The 19,423-nt window shown below is 42.0% G+C and overlaps 1 protein-coding gene across 3 annotated transcripts in view; it reads right to left on the reverse strand.

Moving 5' to 3' along the window:
• Positions 1-19,423, reverse strand: part of MAP4 (microtubule associated protein 4) — a 231,400-nt gene that overhangs the window by 181,922 nt on the left and 30,055 nt on the right. The window contains exon 2 of one of the 3 annotated variants that reach the window (XM_050780603.1): positions 7,140-7,281. The exons of the other annotated variants lie outside the window; for them this stretch is intronic. The gene's annotated coding sequence lies outside the window, so the exon portion shown is untranslated. The remainder of the gene's footprint in view (positions 1-7,139; positions 7,282-19,423) is intronic. 3 annotated transcript variants of the gene reach the window in all.

Genomic DNA, 19,423 nt, shown 5'->3' on the forward strand with positions numbered 1-19,423 from the left:
ATAATTCTTTCACGCTTAATAACTAAAATGCTATTCTTCTCTACCTTTTCATCTTATTTATTTATGAGACAGGGTCTCATTCTGTTACTTAGGCTGGAGGGAGTGACACAATCTTGGCTCACTGAAGCCTTGATCTCCCGAGGCTCAGGTGATCCTCCCACCTCAGTCTCCCAAGTAGCCAGGACTACAAGTACGTGCCACCATGCCTGGCTAATTTTTGTATTTTTTGTAGAGACAGGGCTTCTCCATGTTGCCCAGGCTGGTCTCAAACTCCTGGGCTCAAGTGATCTTGTCACCTTGGCCTCCCAAAGTGCTGGGATTACAGGTGTGAACCACAGCACCCAGTCTCCATATTTTCAATACCTCCTCAACCTACCTCCATCCTATGAAAGTCGCCATGACTTTCAGGAGCACTCTATATGATATATACTTCTAGTATAGAGTTGATACATGACATGTGCTTCTACTATACCACTTTATTATTTATGTGCCTATTACCCTTTATAAACTGTGAGCTCAAGAGTGAGGATTTTCGGCCAGGCACACTGGCTCATGCCTGTAATCCCAGCACTTTGGGAGGCCAAGGCAGGCGGATCACCTGAGGTCAGGAGTTCAAAACGAGCCTGGCCAACATGGCAAAAAGCCATCTCTACTAAATATACAAAAATTAGCCAAGCATGGTGGCAGGCGTCTATAATCCCAGCTACTCAGGAGGCTGAGACAGGAGAATCGCTTGAACCCAGGAGGTGGAGTTTGCAGTGAGCCGAGATCACGCCATTGCATTCCAGCCTGGGCATCAGAGCAAGACTCCCTCTCAAAAAAAAAAAAGAGTGAAGATTTTCAGAGTATTTGGATGCTCACCCAGTACCTATCCCAGTTCCAGGAGCATGACAGATGCAAAAGAATGTACAAAAGAGTGAAGGAAAGAAAAATATATGTTTTTCTAATTCTCAAATCTTCGATTTTTTCTTTTCATTACCATCCATGGCCAAAAAAAAAATTATATTATGACCCATTTTCACATACACACATATAAATGAAACGGAAGTTTTATAAATCAATACTCATCCATACTATGTACAATGCACTTTCTTTTTTTTTTTTTTTTTTTGGAGACAGAGTCTCACTCTGTCGCCCAGGCTGGAGTGCCGTGGCACAATCTCGGCTCACTGAAAGCTCCGCCTTCCGGATTCACAACATTCTCCCACCTCAACCTCCTGAGCAGCTGGGACTACAGGCGCCCACCATCACACCTGGCTAATTTTTTGTATTTTTAGCAGAGACGGGGTTTCACCATGTTAGCCAGGATGGTCTTGATCTCCTGACCTCGTGATCTGCCCGCCTTGGCCTCCCAAAGTGCTGGGATTACAGGTGTGAGCCACCACACCCGGCCTACTGAAACCTTCTATTCCATTGTCTTCTGGTGGTGTTTTGCTTTTAAAAGTTGGCTGTAGGCCAAGTGCAGTGGCTCACGCCTGTAATCCCAGCATTTTGGGAGGCCGAAGTAGGCAGATCACATGAGCCCAGGAGTCCAAGACCAGCCTGGGCAACATGGTGAGACCCAGTCTACAAAAAAACACAAAAATTAGCCAGGCATGGTGGTGCGCCTGTAGTCCCACCTATTTGGGAGAGCTAAGATAGGAGAATTACCTAAGCCTGGGGGAAGTAAAGGCTGCAGTGAGCCGATATCATACCACAGCACTCCAGCCTGGGAGACAGAGTGAAACTCTGTCTCAAACAAACAAACAAAAACAACACCACAAAAAAGAGCTGGCAGTGAGTCACAATTTGAAAATTTCAGTTCTGGTAAAAACCAACCTCTTAACAGAAAGAGGTACCATTAAAACTGATTTTCAGTTTTCCAGTGCTGACGATCCCCTCACAATAACAGGCCTCTCACAAAGAATCTCTCCAGAAAAAGAGAAGAGCAAACACAAGAAGAAGCGCCTGGTACAGAGGTTCCAATTCTTACTTCCTGAACATGAAATGCCCAGGATGCTATAAAATCACCATGGTCCTCAGTCATGCACAAACAGTAGTTGTGTGTTTGGCTGCTCTGCTGTCCTCTGCCAGCCTATAGGAGGAAAAGCAAGGCTCTCCTTCAGTTAGAGACAGCACTGAAAGAACCCTGATTCAAGATGAGTGGGAAACTATACCAATAAACGCATTATGGATGCCAACAATAAATAAAAGTAGTTTTCAAACTTTAATGTGGACATCCCCTGGGAAGGTGGTTTAAAAGAGATTATGAAGTTCTATTCCCAGAATTTGATTAAGTAAATCTGGGTAGGGGTCCAGAAATCTACATTTTAAAGGAGTCCAAATGGTTCTGATACAGATGATAAAACAATCCTTACTAGAAACATACTTACACAATTTAAGATTTAATCTCAAAAGTCATAGCTTGAACTCTTCTTACACTAAGTTAAAGGTTAAGCAAAGTACCTGCAAGAGGACTCTGTCCTGCTAACGGACTGGTTTTTCATCTGAACATTGTTTAGCTCAACAGTCCTTTCATAGGCTTCCTCTAAAGCAACTTGGTAAGCCACTAAAATCTAACTGTTCCTCTTAACTACAGCCCTTTGCACCAAGAAAACAGAAGAATGATATAAATGAAAGGCATTTCTGTTGCCCAGTCATTTGCTCTGTAACTGAAAGGGCTTTTGAAAACCAGTCACATTGACTATACAAGTGACATATGCAGTCATCAGTTTGGAATCTCTAAGGACTACAGCTCAAAAACAATCACTAACAGCTCAAAGTCTGACCCCAAAGTGCTTAAAAGCCATTGACGAAATAAAGCTTTCATAAGAGCATCCTACAATCCACACTTCTACTCCTTGCTATTTCAAGCCAATAGGATCTTAAGGTTTTAAATTTGACAAAATCGTATTTTTTAAAATTTTGTAAGACAGAGTCTCACTCTGTTGCCCAGCTGGAGTGCAGTGCCACAACCTCGGCTCACTGCAGCCTCTGCCTCCCGGGTTCAAGCAATTCTCCTGCCTCAGCCTCCTGCATAGCTAGGACTATAGGCATGCGCCACCACACCCAGCTAATTTTTGTATTTTTAGTAGAGACAGGGTTTCACCATATTGGCCAGGCTGGTCTTAAACTCCTGACCTTGTGATCCGCCCACCTCAGCCTCCCAAAGTGCTGGGATTAAAGGCGTGAGCCACCGCATCAGCCATTTTGTATTTTTGATAGAGACGGGGTTTTGCCATGTTAGCCAGGCTGGTCTTGAACTCCTGACCTCAGGTGATCTGTACACCTTGGTCTCCCAAAGTGCTGGGATTACAGGTGTAAGCCACCACGCCCAGCCAACAAAATCGTATTTTAAATGCACTAAGTACTTGCGTCAGCAATCCAAAAATGATATTAAGAAAACAGTTCTGGGCCGGGCGCGGTGGCTCAAGCCTGTAATCCCAGCACTTTGGGAGGCTGAGATGGGTGGATCACAAGGTCAGGAGATCGAGACCATCCTGGCTAACCCGGTGAAACCCCGTCTCTACTAAAAAATACAAAAAACTAGCCGGGCGAGGCGGCGGGCGCCTGTAGTCCCAGCTACTCAGGAGGCTGAGGCAGGAGAATGGCGTGAACCCGGGAGGCGGAGCTTGCAGTGAGCTGAGATCCGGCCACTGCACCCCAGCCTGGGCAACAGAGCGAGACTCCATCTCAAAAAAAAAAAAAAAAAAAGAAAACAGTTCTGCTTAAAATAGCATAAAAAAATACTTAAAAGAAGTGAACAATTTATTTATTTATTTATTTATTTATTTTGAGATGGAGTTTTGCTTTTGCTGCCCAGGCTGGAGTGCAATGGCACGATCTCAGCTCATCGCAACCTCCCCCTCCCGGGTTCAAGCAATTCTCCTGCCTCAGCCTCCTGAGTAGCAGATATTACAGGCACATGCCACCAGGCCTGGGTAATTTTTGTATTTTTAGGAGAGATGGGGTTTCATAATGTTGGTCAGGCTAGTCTCAAACTCCTGACCTCAGGTAATCCACCTGCCTCGGCCTCCCAAAGTGCTGAGATAACCGGCATGAGCCACCGTGCCTGGCTGAAGTGAACAATTTATACTCTGAAAAATACAAAAAGAATTCCTGAAAGAAATTAAGGAAGATTTAAATGGAAAGACATCCAAGTTCATGGATCAGAAGATTTAACATTGCTAAGATGGCAACTCTTCCCAAACTGATCTACAGATTCAGGCACAGTGGCTCACACCTGTAATCCCAACACTTTGGAAGGCCAAAGTGGGCATATCACTTGAGCCCAGGAGTTCAAGACCAGCCTGGGCAACATGGCAAAACCCCATCTCAGCCTGGGTGATGGAGTGAGATCCTGTGTCCAAAAAAATACACAAAAATCACACCAAGCTTTTTTGTAGAAATTGACAATCAATCCTAAAATTCATATAGAAATTCAAGGGACCCAGAATAGCCAAAACAACCCTGAAATAAAAACAAGGTTGACGGACGCATACTTCCCAATTTCATAACATACTACAGAAAACTATAATAGTCAAGACAATGTGGTACTAGCATAAGCATAGACAAAGTCCTGGGAGGGTAGCACACCCCAATTCCACCAGGAGAGATGCTCCTTCACTCAGGACCTTCCCAGACCTTGTCTTATATATCTCTTCAGCTGGCTATTTATTTGTATCCTTTAAAATATCCTTTGTAATAAACTGGTAAATATGTGTTTCCGAGTTCTGTGAGCTGCTCTAGCGAGTTAAGTCCATGGCTATAAATGGGAATGCCAATTTATAGCCAGTCAGTCAGAAGCACAGGTAAAATAAGCTGCAGCTTACAACTGGCATGTGAAGTGTGGGGAGAGGCAGTCTTGGAAACTGAGCCCTCAACCTGTGGAATCTTGTTGCTATCTCCAGGATGATTATGTCAGAATTGAGCGGCTGGCAGCTGCAGAAATGACTGCTTGCTTGCTTGCTGGTGGGGATAAACCCCCACACATCTGTTTTCAGAAGGGTGCTATGAGAATACCAGCAGTAGGAGAAACGGAGTTTGTTTTTTTCACACACACCTGTATCTAAAATACCAAAAACTCTGGCATAATTAAAACTTTTTAATAATAAAAAGACAAATTAATTAAAAAATGGACAAAGAATCTGGACATTTCTCCAAAGATAATATACAAATGGTCAATAAACACATTAGTCACCAGAAAAATGAAAGTCAAAACCACAATGAGATACTACACCCAGTAGGATGACTAAAATAAAAAAGACAGATAATGAATGGCAAGTGTTTTAGATGTGGAGGAAACTGGAACCCTCATATACTGCTAATGAGAACATAAAATGGTGCAGCCAGCTGAAAAAGTCTGGCAGCTCCTCAAAAGGTTAAACAGAGTTACCATATAAAAGCAGAAATAACCCAAATGTTCCTCAACAAAAAAATGATAAATGAGGTACATACATACAATGGAATATTATTCAGCCATAAAAGGGAGTAGAGTACTAATACATGCTACAAGATGGGTGAACCCTGAAAACAGTCACAAAAGACCATCTACTATATTAATCTGTGTATATAAAACATCCAGAGTAGGTAAATTTATACATAAAGTAGATTCATGGTTGTCTGGGGCTTGGGGTTGATTGTATTAGGGAATGATAAAGAACATGGGATTTCTTTTGGGGGTCATGAAGATGTTTTAGACTTTACTGCACTAATGGTGCACATGTCTGTGAATATATCAAAAAACACTGAACTGTACATTTTATTTATTTATTTATTTATTTATTTATTTATTTATTTATTTCGTGATGGAGTCTTTCTCTGTCACCCAGGCTGGAGTGCAATGGCAATGATCTCGGCTCACTGCAACCTCCGCCTCTTGAGTTCAAGTGATTCTCGTGCCTCAGCCTTCCGAGTAGCTGGGATTACAGGCACACGTCACCATGCCCGGCTAATTTTTGTATGTTTAGTAGAGATGGAGTTTTGCCATGTTGGTCAGGCTGGTCTCAAACTCCTGGCCTCAAGTGATCTACCTGCCTCGGCCTTCCAAAGTGCTGGGATTACAGGTATGAGCCACCACACCTGGCCTGAACTGTACACTTTAAATGGGTGAATTGTATGGTATATAAAATATACCTCAACAAAACTGTTACCAAAAAGAGAGATAACACGAAACACATGAAACTTCCTTCCTATGAAATTATTCTTAATACTAGCTTTAAGGATATTTCCTTTTTGCATTACTTTTAGAATATTTTCTACAAATATTATTTTCAGTCAGTCCAAGTTTTTTAAAAGCAAAACTTGTCAAAAGAAACATACTTTGTGAGAGATGCATATACAAACTTCTTGCAAGAAAAGGCTTGTTAGGGGGTGCCCCAAAAGCTAAGAAGAAAAATTAAATTTTCCACAGTTTACCAACAGGCAGCTTTCATTTTACACGATACTGCAAAACCATAAAAGTGAGAATGCAGGCTGAAACCATGCAAAGTGATCATAATAATTAATGAGAAAAACTGCAATTGCTCTGAAAAAAAAAATTTTTTTTTAATTGAGACGGAGTCTCACTCTGTGGCCAGGCTAGAGTGCGGTGGCGTGATCTCAGCTCACTGCAATCTCTACCTCCTGGGGTCAAGCGATTCTCAGCCTCCTGAGTAGCTGGGACTACAAGCACGTGCCACCACACCCAGCTAATGTTTGTATTTTTAGTAGAGATGGGGTTTCACCATGTTGGCCAGGATGGTCTCGATCTCCTGACCTCGTGATCTGCCCGCCTAAGCCTCCCAAAGTGCTGGGATTACAAGCCTGAGCCATTGCACCTAGCTGCTCTGTACTTTTTAAAAAAATTCTGGGCCGGGCACAGTGGCTCATGCCTGTAATCCCAGCACTGGGAGCCCGAGGTGGGCAGAAGAAGTTCGAGACCAGCCTGACCAACATGGCGAAACCTCATGTCTACTAAAAATACAAAAAATAGCCAGGCGTGGTGGCACACGCCTGTAATCCCAGCTACTCAGGAGGCTGAGGCAGGAGAATCACTTGAACCCAGGAGGGGTTCACTACAGAGGTTGCAGTGAGCTGAGACTGCGCCACTGCACTCCAGCCTAAGTGACATAGTGAGACTCCATCTCAAAAAATAATTTAAAAAATAAAATAAAAATTACCCAGGGGTGGTGGCGCACACCTGTAATCCCAGCTACTTAGGAGGCTGAAGCAGGAGAACTGCTTGAATCCGGGAGGTAGAAGCTGCAGTGAGCTGAGATTGCACCACTGCACTCCAGCCTGGGCAACAGAGCGAGATCCTATCTGCAAAAAAAGCAAAAATGTGTTGAGGTCAGACACAGTGGCTCACACCTGTGATCCCAGCACTTTGGGAGGCTGAGGCAGGCAAATTACCTGAGGTCAGGAGTTCAAGACCAGCCTGGCCAACATGGTGAAACCCCATCTACTAAAGATACAAAAAATTAGTCAGGCACGGTGGTGCATGCCTGTAATCCCAGCTGCTCGGGAGGCTGAGGCAGGAGAATCGCTTGAATCCAGGAGGCGGAGGCTGCAGTGAGCCGAGATCATACCACTGCGCTCCAGCCTGGGTGACAGAGTGAGACTCAGTATCAAAAAAAAAAAAAAAAAAAAATTCACTGAAACATTAAAAACTCTGTCAGTTATAATTATAGGAAAATTAAAAGAACAGGAAAACTAATCATTAATGCACTAAAGCAGCAGGTGAGCGAAGGGCAAGCGAGCATTTCCGCCTGTCACATCAGTAGTGGCATTAGATTCTCAGAAGAGCACAAACCCTACTGTGAACTGTGCATGCGAGGGATCTAGGCTGTGCACTCCTTATGGGAATCCAATGCCTGATGATCTTCTGAGGTGGAAGAGTTTCATCCCGAAACCATGCCCTACCCCAACGTCCCCTTCCATGGAAAAATTGTCTTCCACTAAACCAGTGCTAAAAAGGTTGAGGAGCACTGCACTAGAGAACACAGAAATATTGAAAATTATAATGTTTACTTTCTTTGAAAAAATGTATTAGTAGTTTAAACAGTGCTTACATTTTTATCATACAATTTATGATGTGCAATAGACATCTTTTCTTTTTTTTTTTCTGAGACGGAGTCTCACTCTGTCGCCCAGGCTGGAGTGCAGTGGCTCGATCTCGGCTCACTGCAATCCCCAACTCCTGGGTTCACACCATTCTCCTGCCTCAGCCTCCCGAGTAGCTGGGACTACAGGCGCCCACCACCACACCCGGCCAATTTTTTTTTTTTTTTCCCAGTAGAGACAGGGTTTCACCGTGTTAGCCAGGATGGTCTCGATCTCCTGACCTTGTGATCCGCCCGCCTTGGCCTCCCAAAGTGCTGGGATTACAGGCATGAGCCACAGTGCCGGGCCGCAATAAACATCTTTTCTATGCCTTAGCCAACTGTCACACTCCTTTCTGAGTCTGGAATAGCATCATATACTTTATGTTTTATACTTCAATATCACAGAATACCTTCTAGAGTTATTTCACTATGAAATTTCTTGCCAGCATCACTTCTTTTTTTTTTTTACCAAGCCACTTTATTCATTTATGTAGATAAGTTCACCTTCACTAAGTTATTTTGGCTACATATCCAGAGTCTTTTGAATGGGAGCATCAGCATTCCCTCAGTCATCTATTTCTTCTATAACTCCATTTGAGTTCAATTTGAATTTCACTTCCATTGTTGTTACTTTTTGGTTTTTTGCTGAAATTTCATCTTTTTTGGCCAATTCTATCGGTTATCTATTTTTGTTAACTATCACATAGATTTATCACTGGGAGACAAGGAGGCAACACAAATACATGCTTTGCATAATTGTTACTTACGTAGTGACTTGTAGACAGAAGAGCTGGCAGTGAATTTTGTACTTTATACAATTATTCACAGTTAATATGCTGTGTAAAATTTAAGCCATGTTATTAGGGAATTGGTATTATGTAACCATACCATGGTAAGTGAAATGTGTGTATATGAGAACCACATAAAGCAACAACACCCTGTATATCACATCTTAAAATCACAGAACTTAAAAGCCTTCTTCGCAATAATCTAGCCACAGTGTGTATGTGGACCCTTGATGTAGATACTGATGACCCGTCTACTTCCTGCCTGACCATTTCAAGTGATGCCCACATTACTTCACAGGGAGGCTCTTTCATTGTTGAACAATTCTAAGTTAAAAAATAAAGCCCCCAGCTAGTATAATGGTCAAAAGCATAGGTTCTAAAATCAGACTGCCTGAATTCCTATCCTTGCTTTTCCTCTGTTGAGTTAGGTAAATTTGGGCAAGGTATGTAATATCTCCATGACTGTTTCCTCATCTGTAAAATAAAAATGTTAAGACCTTCAATCATGAGGTTGTTATGAGGGATGGCAAGTGTTCAGTAAATTTTAACCTATATAATTAATCATATTATCATCATTATCTGTAGAGTGCTTAGTCTTCCTTATCCATCCCCATGTACCTTGGTTCAAACCCTCTCCCCTCACCTAGATTCTGCACTAGACTCAGCTGAACACTGACAGTCTCTCACGCAGCTCTCCATATGGTCACCAGAATTATCTCTCCATATGGTCATCAGAATTATCTCCCCAAAAATAAAATCTGAGTCCTGTCAGCCTAAACAATTTGGCCTAAAGCCATCAGGTAGGGTAGAGCAAGCAGAGCAAGATCAGAGTCCTCGTTTAGGGGTGGGGAGGAAGCCATGGTGGCTGAAAGCAGAGTATCAAATACCAAGCAAAGTGGGGAGGGAATTCATGTGGTAAGGTGGCCTGGCCCAACATAACTTATAAGGAGTCAAAAGATGGCTACTATTTTAAAAGATGAAACGAAACCTACAGATTGAGGAAACACAGTAATCCAAGAGGGAAAGAAAACCCAACATCTGTCAAGCAGACACAATTACTTATTTTAACTCAATGTTTCCTTGTTTCCTTGTAAACACGTGGGTGTTTTGGTGTTCATTCATTTTGTTACTTTCTTAGCACTGGTTTTCACAAAATTCACTTTCAAAATAAAATTTCATTTGGAATGATGTCTCTTGAATTTGTCAACAAAAGGAAACTCCTAGTGATGCCTGACATCAGCCACACAAATATTTGGTATTTGAAAAAATGCTTGTTCTTTAAAAAACACATTTGTGGTTTCTCTGTCACTTAAAAAAAAAAAAGAGAGAGAGAGAGAGATGTTTGGCACAGTGGCACATAGCCTATAGTTCCAGCTACTTGGAAGGCTGAGACAGAAAGGATTGCTTAAGTCCAGGAGTTCAAGGCTGCAATGAGCTATGATTATGCCTGTGAATAGCTACTGTACTGGGCAATGTATCTAGACCCCCATCTTTTAAAGAGAGAGAGAGAAAGAAAAAATACAAAAGAGAAAAGAAAATGACAAGAACAAAGAAAAAAGCAGACAATATTAACTGTGAATCTAAAACAGGTTGTAGGGCTGCTCCTGATGCTGTAACCTGATCATGGTGCACACGGATAAGCTCCCATTACAACAACATAAGAAAGCCACAGACAATGGAGCAAACCATCACCTTCCTTGTATTACAATCTCATGTCCTTGCTTTGGATGCTGTGCCTCCTAACCACACCTAGTAAAAGTAGCATCACATATTTGGCAACATCTAGTATTTAAGAACCAAGTAAAGGTCTAAAAGGAATTACCAGGCAAGACTGCATGGCACTGTTCAAAGAACACACACTTTTCATCAGGTAGATCCAGATCTCAATTATCCTTTTATTTTATTTTTTTTGAGACAAAGTCTTCACTCTGTCACCCAGGCTAGAGTGCAGTGGCAGGGTCAAGGCTCACTGCATCCTCAACCTCCAGGACTCAAGCGATCCTCCCACTTCAGCCTCCAGAGTAGCCGAGACCACAGGTGCATGCTGCCAAACTGGGCTAATTTTTTAAATTTTTTGTAAAGACAGGGTCTCACTATGTTGCCCAGACTGGTCTCAAACATTATGACATTGATACATAACTGTTAACTAGACTACAGACTTTATTCAGTTTTCACTATTTTTTTTAACCTGCATTTGTGTATTTCTATGCAGTTTTGTCTGATGTATAGATTTTTATAACCACCACTGCAATCAAGATATAGAACTGTTCTGCTACCTCTCTATATTTACAGCCCCTCCATCCCCCCGTCCCCTGGCAATCACTAATCTATTCTCCATCTTTACAGTTTTGTCATTTTGCGAATGTCATATAAATGGAACTATATAGTACGTGACCTTTTGAGATTAGCTTTTTCACTAAGCACATTACCCTTGTAGTCTATTCAAGATGCTGCATGTTATCTATAGCTTGCTTGTTCCTTTTGATTGCTCAGTAGTATTCCATGCTATGGATGTCACATGTTTTGCTTTACACTTGTTAACAAAACATTTGGGTTGGTTCACATTTTGCTGTTTTGAATAAGTCTGCTACGAACAATTATGTACAAGTTTTTAAGTGAACATATATTTTATCTTATTTGGAGTAAATAACCAAAGGAGTGATTTCTGGGTAGTATGGTAAGTATATGTTTAATTTTTAAAGAAACTGTCAGGTGGACCCAGAGTCTATAATCCTAGCACTTCAGGAGGCCAAGGCAGAAGGATCGTTTGAGCCTAGGAGTTTGAGACACCAGTCTGAGTAACATAGCCGTACCCTGTCTCCACAAGAAACGCAAAAATCAGCTGGGCATGGTAGTGCCTACCTATAGACCCAGCTACTTGGGAGATGAAGTGGGAAGATCACTTGAGCCCAGGAGTTCAGGCTGTAGTGAGCCATGATGGCACCACTGCACTCCAGCCAGGGTGACAGAGCGAGACCAGGTCTACTAAAAAAAAAAAAAAGAAAGAAAATTAACTAGTAAAAATTAAATTAAGGCCAGGCGCGGTGGCTCACACCTGTAATCCCAGCACTTTGGGAGGCCAAGGCAGGCGGATCACGAGGTCAGGAGTTCGAGATCAGCCTGGTCAACATAGTGAAACCCTGTCTCTACTAAAAATACAAAAAAATAATAGTTGGGCATGGTGGTGCGTGCCTGTAGTCCCAGCTACTCGGGAGGCTGAGGTAGTAGAATTGCTTGAACCTCAGAGGTGGAGGTTGCAGTGACCCAAGATCACACCTCTGCACTCCAACTTGGGCAACAGAGTGAGATTTCGTCTGGGGGAAAAAAAAAATTAAATTAAATTAAAAATTTTTGGCTGGGTGCAGTGGCCCACACCTGTAATCCCAGCAATTTGGGAGGCCAAGGCGGGTGGATTATGAGGTCAGGAGTTTGAGATCAGCACTCTAGCCTGGGTGACAGAGCAAAACTCTATCTCAAAAAAAAAAAAAAAAAAAAAAAAAAAGAAAAAAAAAAGAAATAGGCCGGGCTCAGTGGTTCACACCTGTAATCCCAGCACTTTGGGAGGCCAAGGCAGGGAGCTCACCTGAGGTCAGGAGTTTAAGACCAGCCTGACCAACAAGGAGAAACCCTGTCTCTACTAAAAATACAAAAATTAGCCGGGTGTGATGGTGGGCACCTGTAATCCCAGTTACTCAGGAGGCTGAAGCAGGAGAATCACTTGAACCCAGGAGGCGGAGGTTGCGGTAAGCTGAGATTGTGCCATTGCACTCCAGCCTGGGCAACAAGAGTAAAACTCTGTCTCCAAAAAAAAAAAGCAGAAAGTCAAAACTATTCTAAAAGACTTTTCTTTAATCCCTCATATATCGCGGTACAAAAATTGACAGAGAAAAGAATGGAAGAATGAGGGAAGGGAACACAAACATCCTGGATTCACAGTCTGTTCAAATGCTAATCAAATCACCTTTGAAAACCAATTTCAACACACACACACACACACACACACACACACACTTAGGTTGGGTGCGGTGGCTCACACCTGTAATCCCAGCACTTTGGGAGGCCAAGGTGGATGGATCACCTGAGATCAGGAGTTCAACACCAGCCTGGGCAACATGGCAAAACCCCGTCTCTACTAAAAATACAAAAATTATCCAGGCATGGTGGCGAGCACCCGTAATCCCAGCTACTAGGAGGCTGAGGCAGGAGAAATGCTTGAACCTGGGAGGCGGAGGCTGCAGTGAGACAGAGCAAGACTCTGTCTCAAAACAAAAACAAAATTTTTTTTTTGTTTTTAAAAGAAAAAAAAATTTTCTTTTAAAAAGAAAATTTAAAAAATTAAACACACACACTCAGACCCATATATCCTTTTCAAGTGAACCAAACCACAGCCAGTCTTTAATTTCTTTATAGCACCATTGAGACTCTTAAATAATTTCTTTGAAATAAACTATAAAAATCAGATTCTTGTACACATTCTTTTTTATGGTTATTGATTTTGGCAAGATAGGAGAATTAAAAGAGGGAATAGTCTATACAGCAATGTGAAGTCTACCAATCTAGATATTCATCAATTATGAAATAACTAAGAATCATTTTAGTTCAAACTACCACCACATATCATGTTCATTCAACAACTACATCCCAGGCTCTGGACTAGGGTTCATGGCTTCCACAGGACATCGTACTATTCCAGACTAAACTGAGTCCCTTAGGTCCCTAAGACTCTTTTTTCTATTCATCTGTATATCCCCAAAGGATTTTACATAAATTATAAATCAACCATGTAAGATAATATCCTGCTGCCAATGTGAGGGCTAAAAATTTGATCTTGCAATTTGTTTAGTCTAATTCTCTTCCAGAGTTTCTGAACACCTTTACTACTGAAATTTTGGACAAGGTAATTGTTATGAGAGGTTGTCCCCTAAACTGGAAGATGTTTAACAGCATGCCAATAGCACCTTCCCAGTTGTGACCCATGAGAAATGTTTCCAGACACTGTCAAATGTCCCCTAAGGGGCAAAATCACAACTCTACCCCTACCCCCACTGAGAACCACACACCATAAAAATCTAGGGATTGGGAATGCAGGGAAATGGAAGGATTAGGTGAAGGAGTAGCTAAGGAGAACAGGGTGGGTTTTTTGGTTTTGTTTTTGTTTTTTTGAGACAGATTCTCACTTTGTCACCCAAGCTGGAGTACAGTGGCGCGATCTTGGCTCACTGCAACCTCCGCCTTCCAGTTCAAGCTATTCTCGTGCCTCAGCCGCCCGAGTAGCTGAGATTATAGGTGTGGACTACCATGCCCAGCTAATATTTTGTATTCTTAGGAGAGACAGGGTTTCGCTATGTTGGTTGGGCTGGTCTTGAACTCCTGGCCTCAAGTGATCCACCTGCCTCAGCCTTCCAAAGTGCTGGGATTACAGGTGTGAGCCACCGCGTCCAGCTCAAGTAATGAAAATATTCTAAAACTGATTGTGGTAATGGATGCACAACTGTGAAAATACTGAAAACCAATGAACTGTATACTTTAAGTGGCTGAACTGTATGTTATATAAATTATATCTCAATAGAGCTATTCTTTTTAAAATTCAGATTCTGGACTCCACTCCAGATCTCATAAATTAGAATCAAAAGCAGAAAGCCAAAACTATTCTAAAATACCTTCCAGGATCACCAGGAGGACATTTGGGGTTCACAGCCAGACAGTGATGAACATCTCAAACTAGAAGATGCACAGACTGGCCAAGAGGAGAATGCGCTTGCTGTGCACTACCCAATGGTTAACTGCTTGGAAAAATATGAAAACTGATAACGTGTTAAATATGTTCAATAACACATCTCAAATTTATGTCTAAGAACACATTTCAATTTCAACTCCGTGTTAAGTTGAAAGGATAGCTTCCTAAACAAATTATGACATAAGTACCTTCACCTTTAAAGAAACAGAAACTAAAACTCCAAATATTATATGCTTTTGCATCTATGCTCATTTACAAAGTGGTTTTACAATTACTGGTTTTGAGTTATACTGCAGCTACTCACACTGTAAGAAAAAGATAACAAAGTACAAGAAAATAAGATTGAGTATAATTTTTAATTAGACCTGATGCATCAATCTGAATAGCTAACACCAAAAATCCTAAGCTATGAAATCTAAATTTCCCAATAAATCTGAACATCTGGAAGTATACCTCATAGCAATTAGAAAAAACTGTACTATGGAAAAGATTTAAGTCATTCTGGTTTCTGTTTTGCAAGTTCCAGCAGAAAACTAATGCTAGGGTTCATTGAAACAAACACTGCTAGTATCTCCTATTTCCTCCAAGAACAAACAAGAAAGCCATTATTATCTCAAATGTTCTTCTGAAAAGTATAATGACCCTTCTTATAATATTATGGAAAATATGAAAAAGAATTTTAATCAAAATAGCATTTGTAAAGTCACGTGAACACTTTCGTTTTCATTTTATTTTTAAACTTTAAAATCTAAATACCTACCCAAATACCCAGTGTTTCTAAAACTAATGACTAAATCTGATTTACTTCTGTCTCTAGTATGTAAGTGACATCTGAACTATGAGACTCATATGAAAAAGTATGCCATTTATTTGTACATGAACTGTCTCTCAGGCACTCGACCTAGGGGAGTAACACATATCAACGATCTCCAGAATGTGCATATTACAACCTGATACCAAAGTGATGCTATATTCATGTATTTATTAACAAAGAATGATGCTTACAATATATTGAGCAAAAAGTTCATGAATAGTATATATAGTTCTTGTTTTCACAAGAAAAATATGTATATATATTCACAGGAAATGTCTAGAAGAATATATATGAAAATGTTATTCTCTTATATAATGTTTGTGTTTCTAAATTCTCTACATTAAATAAAAGTTTCGCAAAAAGAAAAAAAAATGCTTGGATAAAAACACATCCAGGCCAGGCATGGTGGCTCACACCTGTAATCCCAGCACCTAGGGAAGCCAAGGTGGGCGGATCATGAGGTCAGGAGTTTGAGACCAGCCTGGCCAACAGGGTGAAACTCCATCTCTACTAAAAATATAAAAATTAGCCTGGCATGGTGGCATGCGCCTGTAATCCCAGCTACTCCAGAAGCTGAGGCAGAAGAATTGCCTGAACCTGGGAGACAGAGGTTGCAGTGCGCTGAGATCACACCACTGCATTCCAGTCTGGATGACAGAGCAAGACTCCATTTTGAAAAATAAATTAATTAATTAAAAAAAATTTTAAAAATAAAAACACACATCCAAACCACTGCCGGTCAGGAAAAAGAGAAAGAAAAACAGATACACAAAAACTCTTCTGTTTCTGGGAAGATGGGGTAGACATGCTTTTTCCTTATTCTTGCCATCAGTACAACTAAAAATCCTGAACATTATGGTCTGAAAAGTGGAAAGAAAGCGGAACAGCTAGAGACTTTAGCACACAAGGAATAATACGGTGACAAGTTCCCTGGGTTTTCTTTTTGCCTCATATATCCCAGAATTAGAACTAATGAAGCTGGCAATCCAGAAACATCAATAAATACAGAAGGGAAAAGTCCCAGCCGGGAGCAGAGTAGTGCATGCCCGTAACCTTCGCTACCCTGGGAGGACTGCTGGAGGGCAGGAATTTGAGGATACAGGGTACTATATTCACAAACCTGTGAATAGCCACTGCACCACAGCCTGTGCAACATAGCAAGATCCTGTCTCTAAAAAAAATAGGCCGGGCGCGGTGGCTCACGCCTGTAATCCCAGCACTTTGGAAGGCCGAGACGGGCGGATCATGAGGTCAGGAGATCGAGACCATCCTGGATAACCCAGTGAAACCCCGTCTCTACTAAAAAATACAAAAAATTAGCCGGGCGAGGTGGCGGGCGCCTGTAGTCCCAGCTACGCGGGAGGCTGAGGCAGGAGAATGGCGTGAACCCGGGAGGCGGAGCTTGCAGTGAGCTGAGATCCGGCCACTGTACTCCAGCCTGGGCGACAGAGCCAGACTCCGTCTCAAAAAAAAAAATAAATAAATAAAAAAAAATAAAGGCTGGGTGTGGTGGCTCCTGCCTGTAATACCAGCACTTTGGGAGGCCAAGGCGGGCAGATCACTAGAGGTCAGGAGTTTGAGACCAGCCTGGCCAACATGGTGAAACCCCATCTCTACTAAAAATACAAAAATTTGGGCCAGGCAGAGTGGCTCACACCTGTAATCCCAGCACGTTGGGAGGCCGAGGGGGGCAGACCATGAGGTTAAGAGATCAAGACCATCCTGGTCAACATGGTGAAAACCCGTCTCTACTAAAAATACAAAAATTAGGTGTGGTGGCTCGCACCAGTAGTCTCAACAACTCAGGAGGCTAAGGCAGAAGAATCACTTGAACCCAGGAGGTAGAGACTGCAGTGAGCCGAGATTGCGCCACCGCACTCCAGCCTGGTGAAAGAGCGAGACTCCGTCTCAAAAAAAAAAAAAAAAATACAAAAGTACAAAAATTAGCTGAGCAGGCCGGGCACAGTGGCTCACACCTGTAATCCCAGCACTTTGGGAGGCCGAGGTGGGCGGATCATGAGGTCAGGAGTTCCAGAACAGCTTGGCCAACATAGTGAAATCCCATCTCTACTAAAAATACAGTGAAGTAGCCAGGCATGGTGGCGGGTGCCTGTAATCCTAGCTACTCCGGAGGCTGAGGCAGGAGAATCACTTGAACCTGAGAGACAGAGTTTGCAGTGAGCCGAGATCATGCCACTGCATACCAGCCTGGGCAACAGTGTTAAGACTCCATCCCGGCCTGGCGCGATGGCTCAAGCCTGTAATCCCAGCACTTTGGGAGGCCAAGACGGGCGGATCACGAGGTCAGGAGATCGAGACCATCCTGGCTAACATGGTGAAATCCCGTCTCTACTAAAAAATACAAAAAAAAAAAAAAAAACTAGTCAGGCGAGGTGGTGGGCGCCTATAGTCCCAGCTACTTGGGAGGCTGAGGCAGGTGAATGGCGTAAACCCGGGAGGCGGAGCTTGCAGTGAGCTGAGATCCGGCAACTGCACCCCAGCCTGGGCAACAGAGCGAGACTCCATCTCAACAACAACAACAAAAAGACTCCATCTCAAAAAACAAATTAGCTGGGCATGGTGGCGGGCTCCTGCAATCCCAGCTACTCATGAAGCTGAGGCACGAGAATCACTTGAACCCAGAAAGCAGAGGTTGCAGTGAGCCGAGATCACACCACTGCACTCTAGCCTGGGCGACAAAGCAAGACCTCTGTCTCCCAAAAAAAAAAAAGAAAAGAAAAGCCCCAACAAAAGTCAGCCTTCTTTAGCTAAAAGACCAAGAAAGTGGCAGTCTAGCAAGACAGAAAAGTTTTAGACAATAACCAATCTACTCCAGCCAAACACCAAGAAAATACTGTGGCTTAAAACCTACCCGTTCTAGTAAAGGCCAAGTGGGGAGCCTAGATTTCCAACCTCTCAAAGCTGTAATTAGGCACTCAACACCCCTTCCAAGGTGAAGACAGAGAAAGCTAAGTAGGGTAGCCAGGAATTTCATCCCTGCAGACCAGTAACAAGGTCAGTGGGGACCCCGTGGGGAACCTGGGCCTCCACCATAGTATATCAATACAAACTGCAGTTTCTTTAAAAAGTAAGCATGTGACTACCATATGGCCTAGCAACTGTACTCCTAGGCAAACTGCCAAACTATTTTTCAGAGTGGCTGTACCACTTTACTGTTAACTGTTTCAATGTCAGTACCCTGGTTGTGATATTGTACCGTGATTCTGGAAGAAATTTCCACCAGGGGAAACTGGGTAAAGGGTACAAGGGATTTCTCTGTATTACTGTTTCTTACAATTGAATGTAAATCTATAATTATCTCAAAATTAAAAACTTATTTTTAAAAACTGTGTTTAAAAACTAAATTAAAAAATTGACAAAATACTAAATATTTAGACTTAAGGCTGAACTATGAGTTATATATCATTATATCCCAAGCACCTACACCAAAGCCTAGAACATATTAGACCATAAATATTGAATTTGATTGAACATACAATCAGCACTTCAAAAATATAAGATGCTTACAAACTTAACAGTTCCATTTCATTGGCTGTAAATCAAGTAACAATACCTTAAAACAAGTGCAAAAAGGTTACCTTTAAGAAAATACAAAAGTATTCTGGAATCTTTTCAAAGAAAACAATGACTCAGTCCTAGACTACAATGACTTAGATATTACCTCATTATTTTAGCCAATTTATTGTAGGAAGAGAGGGAGGGAGGCCAGCAAGACAGTAGGCTAGCCTATGAGGCTTAAAAAGTACCATGTATATAATTTAAAAATTAGCATATAGTATGGATTCTTTAGAACCCAGGTAGCACACATAAATACTACACATACCAAACCCATTTGCAAAGGTGTTTTAAACCAAAAGTCTTACTCTACTTGTCCAAGTTTCATCGGTATTTCTGATTTTCACTAGGTCTGGCTGAATAGGATTATGTCTTATCTTTTAGAGTAACTATCAGAACTGGTGATTATCTCCATCATCTATGAACACAATCCTTTTCATTTGAT

The sequence above is a fragment of the Macaca thibetana genome, chromosome 2 (assembly GCF_024542745.1).
Source record: "Macaca thibetana thibetana isolate TM-01 chromosome 2, ASM2454274v1, whole genome shotgun sequence".
NCBI lineage: Eukaryota > Metazoa > Chordata > Mammalia > Primates > Cercopithecidae > Macaca > Macaca thibetana.